At 39.8% G+C, this 17,617-nt stretch overlaps 1 long non-coding RNA gene and 1 pseudogene across 7 annotated transcripts in view; one reads left to right on the top strand and one right to left on the bottom strand.

Moving 5' to 3' along the window:
- The window catches only part of LOC110260990 (uncharacterized), a 523,917-nt gene that overhangs the window by 233,480 nt on the left and 272,820 nt on the right, over positions 1–17,617 (bottom strand). The window lies entirely within an intron of this gene.
- On the top strand, positions 2,968–3,502 carry LOC100520817 (large ribosomal subunit protein uL23 pseudogene; annotated as a pseudogene).

The raw sequence follows: 17,617 nt of genomic DNA, 5'->3' as shown, positions 1-17,617 counted from the left end.
AGACAAATATATGATATCACTTACGTGTGTAATCAGAAGAAAAAAGATAAAAATGAACTTATTTGCAAAGTAGAAAGAGACTCACAGACATAGAAAACAAATTCATGGTTACTAAAAGGGAAGGGGGGATAAATTAGGAAGTTGGGATTACCATGTACACACTACAAAATAGATAAAGAACAAGACCCACAGTATATAGCACAAGGAACATACTCAGTACCTTGAAATAGCTTATAATGGAAAAGAATACGAAAAAGTTATACACACATATGTAACTGAATCACTTTGCTGTACACGTGAAACAAACACAATATGGTAAAATAACTATACTTCAATTTTTAAAGAAGTTTTGAAAAATGACGGATTATTTAGAAGTAGACAAAAGAGGGACAGCTATAGAAGATCAGATGATGCTTGGTGGATAAAAGGTTGGGTCAGACTCTGTTTACTTACATCACTCAACTAAGTTCCTGGATATTTATCATAAATCTCCAGGATTTAGAGGGACTGGGGAGAACACTAACATCCATTGGGCCTTCTCCTTGGAATCTGATGGGGAGGAAACCACATCTTTGTTCCCCAATTTCTCACTGAACACATCTTGAGCCTAGCACACCACCATCAGAATAATATTCCAAATATTCAGAAAGCCCAAGCAGAAAGATCAAAATAATTGCCTGACCCAAAAGAAGAGAGGGAACTGCTGAGTTTTCTTGAAACCAGACCTACGAGTCACTGACACTTAAAAGAGCTGTGTCCCTAACACATCATTAAGAAAGTGCTTTTCAATTAAGTGAAAACCTGAGCCAATCTCAATGTTTGGAATGGTGTAGACAGCTCACTTGCAGTACCCTTCCCCCAATTATTTTCATATCATTTCATTTTTATTTTGTTCTGCAAATAATGGGCTGAAATGCTGGCTCCACAGATCAGATGTTTGGCATTATACAGTCAGAACCAATAAATAGAAAACAACTCACTCAAGAAACATCCTAGCCAAGAAAGGGCAATAAATGGGCCATTTCACTATCATCCATAACGACTCCCCAGTCCCACATTTCTGCATATGATCCGGCAATTATGGCAACAGATTGAGGATTTCAAAGCAATTTCTGCTGTTCCAGGTGCAAACATAGTTGTTTAATTGGTGTTTGTAGCTTAGGAAAAGGGAGTTTATTGGACGCTTCCTCCGTGGCCTCCCAAAATCCAGCTGCAAAATCTAAACTTCCTTGCAAAACAACTTCGCACCTAAGCAGAAAGAGTCAGGGAAATATTTAGAAGAGGGACTGAATAGCAGCTTTCCCAGGAGGAAGGGAAGGGCCAGCCGCGATGTCCTTTGGCTCTGTGTTTCTGGAGGACATGTTTGGCCACTGCATCAGATTGCTGGGTTGGCAGAAGTTCCCAGCAAGCACCGCATCTTGCCTTCAGGGAAGACCTGTGACACTTTTTCTTCTCTCACAGTGTGGGGTGGGAAGCATGTCAGAGAGTCTACAACCAACAGAAAAGTCAATTTTTCTAATCACTTCTCTGCCGAATGGCCCACTTTCCCCCTTGTGCTTGGGGACCTCATCATATTAAGGAGAGGCAGCAAAAGAGGCACGATCTATCCAGCATCCAGATACATCTTCAGGCAATCTCTGTGAGAGAAGAGGGGCCTGCAGACTGGCTTTTGCAACTCCTTAGCAGCCGCTATCCCAGGTTCTGACAGGTCACCTTCAAGCAGAATACAGGGATAAAGGCCTCTCTTTTTAATCATAGGGTATAGTTTTTAATACAGAGAAAGTGTGTTCATACAATATTATCACACTCCTAACTAATGCGTTTTTATTTTACAAAGTAACAGCAAATTCAGGGCTAGGCCAACTCTAATTTCTTCAGTCATAGTCAGTTGAGTGCCTCATCGTACCTCACTTGAATGATTGTAGCCCTTTCCATCTGGCTCACTGTTAACCAGGCTTGTGTTATTCAGTTCACCCTTCATACCAATACCAGCATCGTATGAGAAACAGTGTGAACATCTGAGCCCACTGCTCTAGTAGTGCCCCGCTGCTATGAGATGAAAGCCAAACATGGTTGAATCAAAGCTCCTACCCTCTATTGATGTCTTATAGCCTGGCCTTCTCTTCTCACCCACTCTACCTACAATAATCTTATGACAGCTATTTTCAACTTCCATTTCTGGAAAGCTCCTTTTGGAGATTTAGACTCCTCTTCTAAAAATCACCTCCTCTGTGAAGTCTTCTCAGATGACACTCAGACCTAGAAGGTTAGCATATTCTTCTTACTTGGTGCTCCTGGAGCTCTCATTACCCATTTCTATCACAGTAGTTGTGCAAGATTTGAAGGACTGAAATTCCATATGGGGATGGAGTGAGTTCTACTCCCTTTTCTATCCCCTGGCACACAGCAAGCATTCTAAAAAATGGCCAGTGAGAGAATGCATGAGAGAGTGCCTACTTGCTGCTTAAGAAGCCCTGGGCTTATATCTTCATTTTTCTCAGTGTCTATACTCATGAACTATACCCTGCCCTCAGGCATGCTCTCACCAATGGGTGCCATGGACCCAAGCACCTGGGCTCACCAACTAGACTTAAGGTGCCTATTCCTAATGGTAGATGAATTCCAGCACAAATCCACCAGTCCCACGACTGAGCTATCCAGAATACAGCTCCAAGAGGGCAGGGATTTGGGCCTACAATAGGGCCTTGTTAATAGTAAGTGCTCCCCCAGAGGGAGAACAGAAGGAAATGAGGTGAGGATCAGGGTTATCGCTATCTTGGAGGAATCGCACCTGGGCTCAAGCTGAACTTCCCAACAGGATTGAATGTTCAAACAGTATGCCACCTCTCAGAGGGTGGTAGCTCTGTTTCTTAGAGTTTGAAAATGGCCTAATTCTCCAGAAGTATTTATCTGGTGCAAGCAGCCTACCAGTTGGGGGCCCTTTTCAAGATTTATCATCTCCTTTTCACGAAGATGGTGCCAAAGGCAAAGAAGGAAGCCCCTGCCCCTCCCAAAGCCGAAGCCAAAGCAAAGGCTTTGAAGGCCAAGAAAGCAGCGTTGAAAGGCATCCACAGCCACAAAAAAAGAAGATCCGGACATCACCCACCTTCCGACAGCCCAAAACACTGCAACTCAGAAGGCAGCCCAAATATCCTCGGAAAAGCGCCCCTAGGAGAAACAAGCTTGACCACTATGTCATCATCAAGCTCCCCCTCACCACTGAGTCAGCCATGAAGAAGACAGAAGACAACACACTTGTGTTCATTGTGGATGTCAAGGCCAACAAGCACCAGATTAAACAGGCTGTAAAGAAGCTCTATGACATTGATGTGGCTAAGGTCAACACTTTGATCAGGCCTGATGGAGAGAAGAAGGCATATTTTCGACTAGCTCCTGACTATGATGCTTTGGATGTTGCTAACAAAATTGGGATCATCTAAACTGAGTCCAGCTGGCTAATTCTAAATATAAAAGTCATCACTAAATGCAAAAAAAAAAAAGATTTATCATCTGTGAAGATCCTCCAGTATCAAGTTGGTCCTTCCTTTTCTTAACCTCTCCCAGCATATATCTTGCTAGTTAATTATAATCAATTCTCTGTGTGTTTTAATCTTCTTTTCCCACCTGAGTAGGTGCCAATTTGGACATATAATTTTTAGATTCCACAGTGAGCAGCCCCCATAGCAAGCACAACAGGGGCTCAACCACTTCTTCTTAGACTGAAATGCTGAGGATCTACACGACTGGAGGGATTTAGTGTGTGTGTTAACATAACAGCTAGCATCCCAATTCCTCTTAGAAGGGAACAAACTACACTGAGGAAAATACATCATTGGGCCATTTCGAAGTAAAACTATACAGCTTCCAGAACAAAGTCTAAAAAGATAAAGTGAAACTGAAAGACAAGGGCAGAACAGGAAATTAACTGCTCTGCATAGACAGTGAGAGGATTTCCTTTTAGTCCTGAGAGGAAGATGGGAGAGGGGAGGGAGAAGAGGTCCCACCCATGTGGCCAGAGCCCGGAGCCCAGGTTGGCAGGGATGGACTTTCAAGTAGCCAGATATGCAAGGTCAAGTCTTTAAGGTTTCCCTCATTCTCCTCCTAGATGTTTGAGGTTTTCCTCCCAAACAAGGGCGTGTGCAAGCAATTTGTAGGCATCATTGTTCATTGATGGCAATTAATGAGAAAGTAAAATGCTGTATTGAGATTCACACACATGCGTTATCAACTGAGCAATTTAACCCGAAACAAGAACTCAGAGGATGAGGTGAAAGGAAGATCATGAGCCTTCTCCTCTTCCTACTCTCAACCCTCAGATCCTCTGAGGATGGAGGTCTTATTCCAAGTGAAGTGAGTTTCAAATGAGCTTTAGTAGATCTCAAAGGGCCAGTACTGAAACTGACATGTGCGTTACACATGGACTAGAGTCTGTGAAGACCTATGGTTACAATCAGTATGAATGAGGACACTGTAGGCTGCAGGGGGGAACTGACTTGGCCAAGGCTGTTCAGCTCTTTGGTGAAGGAGTTGGGTCCAACACACAGGCTTTTCTCATACATTATTCCATCTTCTACTCTGTGCTGTGCCTCTGTCCTTAAAGTGACCATGGGGGCCTTGAAATGGCATCTCTCCAAGACTGTGGCATTTGCTGGACTTATAATTGGAAAAATTTAGGTTACTGTCCATGCCAGCAAGGGCTATTGTTTATCTAAAGGCTGCGATCACATCTGTGCCGATTGGCCATCCGGGAGCACCATCTGTCATTTGGGGGAATCCTAAGGGGATCTGGCAGGGGTGATTGAGGTGCTGGGAATGGGCCGGAATGGGGATGCTGCTAGTAGCCTCCAGGCCTCAATTACCAAGAGTCTCTTCACCTTGTACCACCTTTATTTGTCTGTTTCCAGAGCCCAGAAGGGAGCTTCTCATAGCTACTAGTATAGCACATTTGCAGTTAAGGAATACAGAAGATTTGCACCCACCAGTCTCAGGACCAGTATCCAAGAGAGGCCGCCCAAGGGAAGATCCCTGTCTGGGCAGCTGCCTCCTTTGTACATACCATTTATTCCCAGGGGACCAGGGTGGCTCACTGGAGTCTGTGAAATTCATTTACTTCTTCCTGTCTATCAGGTTTCTTTCCTGCCACTGACAATGCCCTGCAGGTACAGAGAGGAATCATAAAGCTGAAATTGTGGCTGAAACAAGGGGATGCTGCAGGTCAAGGCAGCCACAGGCTTAACTGTTAGCTCACAGCCACCAGGTTTGAGCAACAGCTGTCCCCAAAGAGGCAGAGGACCAGAGAGGTCACAGGCAGCCTGTCTCTCAGGGGTCTGTGAAGGCTGGGAGAAGAACTGCCTGTCCAGGATTGATTACAACAGAAAACAGAGCAGAGAGGAAGGAGAATGAAAACACTATGCAAATACAGCAGCCTGCTTTTGTCTCTTCCAACCCCAAGCTCTAAACATTTGATAACAACATCAAAACCGTAAATTTCTTTATCCCTGCTATTGTGTGAAACGATGGCTTCAAGAAAGAGAGGCTAAGGAGATTTAGTCGAGGTCAGCCAGCAAATCAGTAAATCCTGGCAATGATTCAGTCTCTCTGGTCTTCTCCAACTACTACCCTTTACTGTTTTCCACTGCTGTTTAAATATGAGCTGTGTGAGCAAACAGAAGACTCTGTAGGTCCTTTCTGGTTGGAATGCAAACACAGGCTAAAAGCCATTTCCATTTTTGACTGGATGGAAATAACTTTTAGGCATTTTTCTGTCTTTTTAAAAAATGATTACCAGGATAAAGCTTTGAAAGGGGGTCAGGGGGAGGGAGTGTTTCTGAATGAGAAAAGCTGCTCTGGGAGTAATCAGTTTTCTGTAGCGAGAAACAGTTCTCGGATTGACTTGTGTATCTCTTAGCTGCTAATGACCTATTGCAATGCAGGTTTGGATTTGGAAGAGTTCAGGAAGTATGTGTTTGCTGACTTTTAGGAGTCTGAGAAGTTGAAAATGAACTTGCAAACCTATCCCAGACTGCCTTCTGATTTAGGGGTTATCTGATTCTAACAGTGATAAAGGTCTTTATTCCAACATCATTACTTTATGGAGTCTTCCCTGGACAACCCCTCTCCCATTCTACAGCTTCTTCTTAGCTTTGTTTTTTTGCTTTCCTTCACATTTATCACTATTTAACACATTATATATGTTACTTATTTACCACTATCTAAAGTAGTGTATAATTACTTATTTATCTCATTTCTTGTTTTTTTCCCCTAGTAGAATCTAAGCTTCATGATGACAGTGGTTTTTCTTGTTTTGGCCACTGTTTGTCCCCAGAGTCTAGGACAGTGTCTGGCACAGGGAGGTACTCAAATAAGATCCATTGAATAAATGAATTTAAGGAAGATGATCAAAGTGATAAATAATCAAACCACTTACTTACAAAGGATCTGCTATATGCAGAACACTAGTAGCTAAATAAAACAAGTATAAATGATGATAATTCCTTATATTAGTTTGATACGGCTGCCATAACAACACATTACAGACTAGGTGTTAACAAAATAGAAATTTTCTCACTATTATGGTGCTAGAGGTCCAAGATGAAGGTGTCAGCAGGTCTGATTTTTTCTAAGGCCTCTCTCTGTAGTTTGCAGATGGCTACTCTCTCACTGTGTCTTCATGTGATCACCCCTTAGTCTATGAGCATGCACCCTGGGTGTCTCTCTGTGTGTCCAAATTTCCTCTTCTGATAATGATACCAGTCATGTTAGCTTAGGGTACACTCTAACAGTCTCATTTTACTCACCTTGTTAAAGGCTATATTTCCAAATACTGTTACATTCTGAGATACTACAGGTTAGGCCTTCAACGTATGAATATTTTTTGGGGGGAGGGATGACCCATAACATCCCTGAAAAGCATTAAACTATGTTAGGAAAATAAGATATTCCTTGGATATTAAAAAAAAAATTAGATAGAAAGAACAAATTAAACATAAGAAATATAAAATATATTGGAGTTCCCATTGGGCTCAGTGGTTAACAAATCTGACTAGGAACCATGAAGTTGAGGGTTCGATCCCTGGCCATGCTCAGTGGGTTAAGGATCCAGCGTTGCCATAAGCTGTGGTGTAGGTTGCAGATGCGGCTCGGATCCCATGTTGCTCTGGCTCTGGCGTAGGTCAGAGGCTACAGCTCCGATTAGACCCCTAGCCTGGGAACCTCCATATGCCATGGGAGCAGCCCTAGAAAAGGCAGAAAGACAAAAAAAGTATACATATATAAAATATATTGACAAGGTAGATAATGAATTGGTAGAGTGTAGTAGGTTTGCAGTAGCGCCTCCTCTTTATTAAGTACTGGGGAAATTACATATAGCTCTGAGCCTTGTTCCTTATCTGGAAAAATTAGAATAATAGAGCACTGATGAGAAAATTAAATGTGGCACTTTGGAGGAGACAAGATGGCAGAATAGAAGGATACAAGCTCACTGCCTCTCACAAAAACACCAAAACCACAACTAACTACTGAATAACCATTGACAAAAAGATTGGAACCTATCAAAAAAGAAATGCTACATCAAAAGATAAAAAAGAAGCCCCAATCAGTTTATAGGAGGGTGCTTTCATGATATAATCAAATCCCGTACTGTCAAGTAGGTGACCCACAAACTGGAAAATGATTATATATTAGAGATTCTTCCATAAGAGTGAGAATTATGAGCCCAAAGTCAGGTTCTCCAGCTTTGGGGTCTGGAATTGGAAGAAGGAACATCCAGAGTATTTGGCTTTGAAGGCCATTGGGGCTTTAGTACAGGAATCCACAAGACTGGGAGAAACAGAGACTCTACTCTTGGAGGGCACACACAAGGTTTCGCATACACTGGGACCTGAGGCAAAACAGTGACTCCATAAGATACTGGGCCAGACCTATCTGTGGGTCTTGGAGGGTCTCCTGTGGAGGAAGGGGTCAGCAGTGGCTCATTTCGGGGCAAGGACACTGCTGGTGGAGTCCCCAGGGAATAATCATTGGTGTGAGCTCTCTCTGAGGTCACTGTTTTGGCACAGAGACCTGGCTCCAAACAAAAGCCTATAGGCTACAGCATTGGGATGCTTTGGGGCAAACAACCAACAAGGTGGGAACACAGACCCACCCACCAGCAGACATGCTGCTTAAAGTCTTCTTAAGCCCAGAGATGCCACTAAACACACCCCCTGACAGAGCCCTGCCCACCAGGGAGACAAGACCCAGCTCCACCCACCAGTGGGCAGGTACCAGTCCCTCCCACCAGGAAGCCTATACAAGCCCCTGGGCCAATTTCAGCCAATATGGGGCAGACACCAGAAGTAAGAGGAACTATGATCCTACAGCCTAAGGAATGGAGACCACAAACACAGAAAGTTAGACTAAATGAGATGGCAGAGAAATATGTTCTAGATAAAAGAACAAGCTAAAACCCCAGAAGAACAACTAAGTGAAGTGGAGATAGGCAATCTACCTGAAAAAGAAATAAGAGTAATGACAGTAAAGATTATCCAAGACCTCAGAAAAAGGATGGAGGCACAGATGAATAAGATTTAAGAAACGTTTAACAAAGAGCTAGAAGACTTAAAAGAACAAACAGAAGAACACTGAAATAACTGAAAAAAATACACTAGAAGGAATCAATTACAATATAAATGAGGCAGAAGAATGAATAAGTGAACTAGAAGACAGATTGGTGGCAAACACTGCCATGGAACACAATAAAGAAAAAAGAATGAAAAGAAATGAGGACAGTCTCAGGGACTTCTGGGACAACATTAAACACACAAACATTTGTATTATAAGGGGTCCCAGAAGGAGAAGAGAAAGAGAATGGAGGTGAGAAAGTATTTGAAGAGATGATAGCCATAAAGTTCCCTAACATGGGAAAATAAACACTTACTCAAATCCAGGAAGTGCAGAGTTCCATGCAGGATAAAGCCAAGTAGGAACATGCCGAGACATGTATTATTCAAACTGACAAAAATTAAAGACAAAGAGAAAAAAAAGCAATAAGAGAAAAGCAATAAATAACATACAAGGGAATACTGATAAGGTCATCAGCTGATTTTTCAGCAGAAACACTGCAGTACAGAAGGGAGTGGCAAGATATATTTAAAGTGATGAGAGGAAAAAACCCACAACCAAGAATACTCTACCTATCAAGGCTCTTATTCAGATTCAATGGAGAGAACAAAAGGTTTACAGACAAGCCAAAGCTAAGAGAATTTGGAAGTTCCCATTGTGGCTCAGGGGTAATGAACCCCACTGGTATCCATGGAGATGTGGGTTTGATCCTTGGCCTTGCTCAGTGGATTAAGGATCCAGCACTGCCATGAGCTGTAGTGTAGGTCACGGATGCAGCTCAGATCCCACATTGCTGTGGCTGTGGAACAAGCTGGCAGCTGTAGCTCCAATTCAACCCCTAGCCAGGGAACTTTCATGTGCCATAGGTGTGGCCCTAAAATGAAACAAAAACAAAACTAAGAGAATTCAGAACCACCAAACAAGCTTTACAACAAATGCTAAAGGAAATTCTCTAGGTGGGAAAGGAAAGGTCACAAACAGATACAATAAAATTATAAATGATGAAAAAGCTCACCAGTAAAGGCAAACAAGAGTAAAGGTAGGAAATCATCCACACATAAATATAAAATCAAAACCAGTAATTGTGCAAAGAGAAGAGAACAAATGCAGGATATAGAGATGCACTTCAAGGCTGGCAACTTAAAACAATCTTGTGTGTGTATATGTATATAACAATATAAAAATCTCATGGTAACTGTAAAGTAAAAATCTATAATAGATACACACAAAAAAGGAAAAAGCAATCCAAACACAACATTAAAGGTAGTCATCAAATCACAAGAAAAGAGAATAGAGGAAGGGAAGAAAAAAGACTTACAAAAACAAATCCAAAACTATTAACAAAATGGCAATAAGAACATATATATCAATAATTACTTTAAATATAAATGGATTAAAACCTCTAACCAAAACATATAGACTGGCTCAATGGATACCAAAACAAGATATAGATAGATAGAGATAGATAGATAGATAGACAGACAGACAGACAGACAGACAGACAGATAGAGGTAGATATATATCTACTAGAGACCTATCCTCAGAAATAGGGACATACAGACTGAAAGTGAGGATGTAGCAAAGGGTATTCCATAAAAATGAAAAACAAAATAAAGCTGGAGTAGCAATACTCATATTAGACAAAAGAGACTTAAAAGTAAAGAGTGTTACAAGAGACAAAGAAGGACATTACATAATGATCAATCCAAAAAGAAGATATAACAATTGTAAATGTATATGCACTCAAAAAGGAGCCAGCACCTCAACATATAAGGCCTGCTAATAGCTGTAAAAGAAGAAGTCAACAGTAACACAATAATAGTTGGGGACATTAACACCTCATTTACATCAATGGATAGATCATCCACACAGAAAATCACTAAGGAAACCCAGTCCTTAGATGATGCAGTAGACCAGATGGACCTAATTGATAGTTATAGAATATTCCATTCGCAAATGGCAGAATACACATTCCTCTTAAGTGCATATGGAACATTCTCCAGGATAAAACACATGCTGGGTCACAACGCAGACCTCCATAAATTTAAGAAAACTGAAACCAAATCAAGTATCTTGTCCAACCACAACACTATGAGATTAGAAATCAACTACAAGAAAAGACCGTAAAAACTACAAACACATGGAGGCTAAGCAATATGTTACTGAACAACAAATGGATCACTGAGGAAACCAAAGAGGGAAAAAATACCTAAAGACAAATGACAACAAAAACACAAAGATCCAAAACCTATGAGATGCAGCAAAAGCAATTCAAAGAGGGAAATTTATAACAATATAACTTCACTTCAGGCAGTAAGAAAAATCACAAATAAACAACCTAACCTTACACATACAGTAACTGAGGAAAGAAGAGCAAAGGAAACCCAAAGTTAGTAGAAGGAAAGAAATCATAAAATCAGAGCAGAAATAAATGTAATAGCGATGAAGAAAAAAGATCAATGAAACCAAAATCTGGGTCTTTGAAAAGATAAACAAAATTGATAAACCTTTAGCCAAATTCATCAAGAAAAAGGGGAAAGGGCTCAAATCAATAAAATTAGAAGTGAAAAAGTAGAAGTTACCAATGGCACCACAGAAATACAAAGGATCCTAAGAGATTACTACAAGCAAATATATGCCAATACAATGGACACCTAGAAGAAATGGATAAATTCTAAAAAAGGTACAATCTTCCAAAACTGAAACATGAAGAAATATGAAAATATGAAAAAGTACTAAAATTGAATCTGTGATTTAAAAACTTCCAACAGAATATGATGGAGGATAATGTGAAAAAAAAGAAAGTATATAAATGTATAACTGGGTCACTTTGCTGTATAGCAGAAATTGACAGAGCTTTGTAAATCAACTGTAATAAAAAAATTTTAAAATAAACTCCTAATAAACAAAAGTCCAGGACCAGATGGTTTCACAGGTGAACTATATCAAACATTTAGAAAACTCTTCCAAAAAACAAGAAACAGAAACTCTTCCAAAAAGTTGCAGGGGGAGGTATACTCCCAAACTCAATCTATAAAGCCACCAACACTGACAAAGATACCAAAAAAAAAAGAATATTACTGGCCAATATCACTGATGAGCACAGATGTAAAAATCCTCAAAAAAAAAAAAATACTAGCAAACTGAATCCAACAATAAATTTAAAGGATCATACACCATGAACAAGTGGGATTTACCCCACAGATACAAGGATTTTTTCAATATCCTCAAATCAGTGTAGTACACTACATCAACAAAACTGAAGAATAAAAACCATATGATCAAATAAACAGACGCAAAAAAACTTTTGACAAAATTCAAAACCCATTTCTGATAAAAACTCTCCAGAGAGTGGGCAAAGAGGAAACCTGCCTCAACATAATAAAGTCCATATATGACAAGCCCACAACTAAAATCATACTCAATGATGAAAAGCTGTAAGTATTTCCTCTAAGATGAGGAACAAGAGAAAGATGTCCCTTCTCACCACTCTTATTTAACATAGTTTTGGAAGTCCTAGCCATGGCAATCAAAGTAGAAATAGAGGGAGTTCCCGTCGTGGCACAGTGGTTAACAAATCCAATTAGGAACCATGAGGTTGCGGGTTCGATCCCTGCCCTTGCTCAGTGGGTTAACGATCCAGCGTTGCTGTGAGCTGTGGTGTAGGTTGCAGACGCGGCTCGGATCCTGCATTGCTGTGGCTCTGGCATAGGTCGGTGGCTACAGCTCTGATTGGACCCCTAGCCTGGGAACCTCCATATGCCGCGGGAGTGGCCCAAGAAATGCCAAAAAGACAAAAAAAAAAAAGTAGAAATAGAAATAAAAGGTATTTAGATTGGAGGCTAAGTAAAACTGTCACTGTTTGCAGATGACATGATACTATACTTAGACAATCCTAACAATGCTATCAGAAAACTGCTAGAGTTCATCAATGAATTTGGTAAAGTCAGAGGATATAAAATTAATGCTTAGAAATCTCTTTTATTTCTACACACTAACAATGGAAGATCAGAAAGCGAAATTAAAGAAACAATCTCATTTAACATCACATCAAAAAGAATAAAATACCTAAAAATAAAGCTAAGGAGGTAAAAGACCTACACTCCAAAAGTTATGCTGATGAAATAAATTGAAGATGACACAAACAAATGAAAGATATACCATGCTCTTGGATTGGAGGAATCAACACTGTCAAAAATGACAATACTACCCAAGGCAGTCAACAAATTCAATGCTATCCCTATCAAATTATAAATGACATTCTTCTCAGAACTAGAACAAAAAATTTTAAATGTGCATGGAAACACCAAAGACCCCAAATAACCAAAGCAAACTTAAGAAAGAAAAACGGAGTTCCTGTCATGGCTCAGTGGTTAACGAATCTGACTAGGAACCATGAGGTTGCAGGTTCGATCCCTGGCCTTGCTCAGTGGGATAAGGATCTGGCGTTGTTGTGAGCTGTGGTGTAAGTTGCAGACACGGCTCAGATCCTGTGTTGCTGTGGCTGTGGCATAGGCCAGCAGCTACAGCTCTGATTGGACCCCTAGCCTGGGAACCTACATATGCTGTGGGTGTGGCCCTAAAAAGACAAAAAAAAAAAAAAAAAAGGAATTCCCATCGTGGCTCAGTGGTTAACGAATCCGACTAGGAACCATGGGGTTGCGGGTTCGATCCCTGGCCTTGCTCAGTGGGTTGAGGATCCGGCATTGCCGTAAACTATGGTGTAGGTTGCAGACGCAGCTCGGATCCCGCGTTGCTGTGGCTGCAGTGTAGGCTGGTGGCTACAGCTCCAACTGGACCCCTGGCCTGGGAACCTCCATGTGCTGTGGGAAGCAGCCCTAGAAAAGGCAAAAAGACAAAAAAAAATTAACTTCTAATTTGATCCCCTTGCTGTACAGTGGGAAAAAAATTAAAAAAAAAAAGAAAAACGGAGCTGGAGGAATCAAGTTCCCTGACTTCAGACTATACTACAAAGCTACTGTCATAAAAACAGGATGGTACTAGCACAAAAATGGAAATATAGATCAATGGAACAAGATAGAAAGCCCAGAAATAAACCCAAGCACCTATGATCAACTAATCTACAACAAAGGAGGCAAAAATATACAATGGAAAAAAAAAGACAGTCTGTTAAGTAAGTCGTGCTGGGAAAACTGGACAGCTACATGTAAAACAATGAGATCAGAACATTCTCTAACACTATTTACAAAAATAAATTTAAAATGTATTCAAGACCTAAATTTAAGACCAGATATTACAAAATTCATAGAGGAAAACATAAGTAGAACACTCTCAGACATAAAATGCAGCAATATCTTTTTGGATCCACGTCCAAGAGTAATGAAAATAAAAACGAAAACAGACAAATGGGACATAATTAAATTTAAAAGCTTTTGTATGGCAAAGGAAATCATAAAATGAAAAGACAACTACAGAATGGGAGAAAATATTTGCAAATGAAGCAACCAACAGGGATTAATCTCCAAAATATACAAACAGCTCATGCAGCTTTATATCAAAAACAAAAAACACTAAACGACAGGATTAAAATATGGTCAGAATATCTAAATAGACATTTCTCCATAGAGGACACACAGGTGGCCAAAAAACACATGAAAAGATGCTCAACATCACTAATTATCACACAATTGCAAATTCAAACTACAATGAGAGATCACATCATAGTGGTCAGAATAACCATCATCAATAAGTCTATAAACACTAAAAGCTGAAGAGGGTATGGGAAAAAAGGGAACCCTTGTTCATTGTTGATGGGAATGTAAACTGGTACAACCTCTGTGGTTAATAAGTATGGAGGACCCTTAAAAGACTGAAAATAGAACTACTGTATGATCCCACCATCCCACTCCTGGGCATACATCTGGAGAAAACCATAATTGAAAGATACATGCACCCCGATGTTAATTATCACTAATGATAACTACCAAGTCATGGAAGTAACCTAAATGCCCATCAACAGAAGAACAGATAAAGATGTGGTACATATATACAATGGAATATTAGCCATAAAAAGAATGAAATAATGCCATTTGGAGCAACATCAATGAACCAAGAAATAATCATACTAAGTGAAGTATGTCAAAGACAAATACTATATTCCACTTACACATGGAACATAAAAAAGTGACACAAATGGACTTATTTACCAAATAGAAAGAGACTCACAGAATTCAAAAACAAATCTATGGTTACCAAAGGGGAAAGGTTGGGAGAAGGGATAAATTAGGAGTCTGGGATTAACATATACACACTACTATGTATAAAGTAATCAATAAGGACCTACTATATAGCACAGGAAGCTCTACTCAGTATTCTGTAATAACCCACATGGGAAAAGAATCTGAAAAAGAATGGATCTATGTATAACTGAATCACTTTTCTGTATGCTTAAAACTAATACAATATCATAAATCAACTATACTCAAATATAAAGTAAAAATTAAATTAAAAAAAAAAGATTAAATGGGATGCTGTATGCCACATTCCCAACAGCTTGGCATGTAGAAGGTGTTTAGTAAACACTGCTTTCCTTCTTTTTTTCTTATCTCCAAAAATACTACATTCATTTTGGTGCCATGTATTAACAGGAACACTGATAGAATTGTGAAGTCTGTCTTTTATAGGCAGTGTTTTTTAACCACAAAAGTGATGTTATTTTTTTCTGATTATGAAATAATATACACCCATGTTAAAATTCAAATGCTATATAAGTGCATAGCAGAAAGTCAAAGAAACTCCATAACTAATACCCTCCCTGGCAACTGATAACCACTGTTCACAGTTTAATGTATAGCCTTCAATCTTTTTCTCTATTTTTATATAAATATCTTTGCTTTTAACATAGAGGGAAAGTGATCCATGATGGGCATTTTTCTATGCCAATATGTACAGATTCAACCCATTTGGTTTTACATTAATATTTCATTATACTGGGGAAGGGGGAGGGGAGTAAGAAGACCTCTGTCAGTTTGAGGCATGCTCAGTTACATAAAGAGAAGCTGATTTCTTTTCCATTGAATTGGTTAGAGACTTCAGTATACCCAGTGACTATCCATGAGGCTGGTAAACTAAGTGGCATGTGCCAGTTATTAAATTACTGTGTCTCAGCTCTAAACCCACCCTTTTTATTGGGTTTGCAGTGCAGAGACTAGAACCTGGCCTCCTGATACGCTTGGCCACTAGAGGGCGCTGTGGGAGACAGGGAGGATGGAGGAGGAATTTCCTGTTTGTTTCCTCCTTTTTCACTCTGTGCCACCTTAGCAGCACTTCTTTGGGTTGGCAGCAGCAAATACTTCTCATAGCAGCATCTGAATCCAGTTTTTTCTTTTGCTAACACTTGCAGAACCAGCCTCGCCGCATTTGAGATGACAGCATCAGCCAGCTAGCTCCCCTCCTTAGACTCAAGAGGGGCTCCTCCACCTTTGAGCTCAAAGCCTAGACCTGACAAGCTGCACCCCTTCCTCAGAGGTCTAAGTTTCAAGCTTGTCCCTGTTGCAAGCTTTTACAGTTTCATGGAACCAGCCCTATAATACCAGCTGGTATATTTAATAATACCAGTTACAGGGGTGATAGCTACTTCCTGAAGTAGCTACCTCTGTGATAATTTAGTGTTCTTGTTCTGCCTTCTCAGTTACTTGGTTAACAAATTTATATCTTTATATTACCTTCTTTCTGTTCAAAGAGTTGGTAGCTTTCTGTCTCCTGATAGACCTCTGACTGGTATGTGAATTTTTGACCTTTTTTGATTATATCCCTGTTCTCACAGGAGAGTTTAGAAGGCCAGCCTCCTACCAAACACTCTTAAAAAAGATAGCTCTGAGCATTGTTATTAAGTTATATATATATACATACATATATTATATATAACACAAATATATTAATATTTAATACATATGTAAATATAATAAATATATATATATCATCATTATGAAAGGCTCACACAGACTGAAACTTGCTGTACAAATAAGGAAAGTTAGCACGAAGGCTGTATATGCTACCACTTTTAATATGCAACCATCATTTTTCAGCAACTAGATCTGCTATTAGTAAAAAGACTTTGAAGAATCACCGAGATGCAAAGTGAAAGTTAACCCTAAGGGTTTTAGTTTGAGCCAAGACTTCAGATCTCAAACATTTAATCTTCATTTGAGTTCATTTTATCATTTCTTAAAGTCTTTTAGTCATTTTGGCTTAATCATTTATCATGTTCTTTTTCTCTTAGATTTGTGCACTGGGACACCTTTTCTTTAAAATATAGTATTCAACCCAACAAGCCATGAATATTCCCTCTCCACTTTACCAAGCTAATTAAATTCTCTTTCCTACAATAGGATGGATTCTTCCTGCCAATTTTCCTTTAAAATATCCTTCACACTCATCTTTTCCTATTCATTTCAGCTGCCACCAACTTCATTTGCGTTCTTCCTCTCTTGCCTGGCTCACTACAAGAACCTCTCTGTGATTCTCCTAACCTCCAGCTGTTCCCTCTTCTAGTTCACCCTCTATGAACTATGGACGATCTGTAATTGGATCTACGGAGTTTGTAATTCTTCTGGTCAAAACCGTTCAAAGGTTTCCACATGCCTGCATCTCTAACTACTTAGCATCATGTTCAAGTTCTCAAAATGGCTGTGGTGGTTTGATCTCTAGCAACTCACCTTCCTGCATCTAATGCTCCAATCAAACATGGTTACTCTTAGGCAAGAAAGCAAACATGAGGACCAAAAGTATATATCTATTTCATTGTCCTACTGAGAATGCCCTACCTATTCTTACTTCCATCTAAACATTATAAGATCTGAAGGGTCTAACTCAACATCCTCCTCTAAGCGATTGTCCCCTACCAGTATGCTAGGCTCTTCCTTCCTTGAACTCCTATAACGTTAGTGTTTTCACCCCTAAATAAGTAATACCAGCTGCCATTTATTGAGCTCCCACTCTATGACAGTACTCCCCTGGGTACTTTATCATCACTCATCTTCACAATGCTTCATCC

The sequence above is a fragment of the Sus scrofa genome, chromosome 1 (assembly GCF_054392235.1).
Source record: "Sus scrofa isolate SSC_HxYL_T2T_F1_AM1 chromosome 1, Sscrofa_HxYL_maternal_Yorkshire_Landrace_v2.0, whole genome shotgun sequence".
Taxonomy (NCBI): domain Eukaryota; kingdom Metazoa; phylum Chordata; class Mammalia; order Artiodactyla; family Suidae; genus Sus; species Sus scrofa.
Note: the sequence above shows the minus strand (reverse complement) of the source record. Positions and strands in the feature narration are given on the sequence as shown.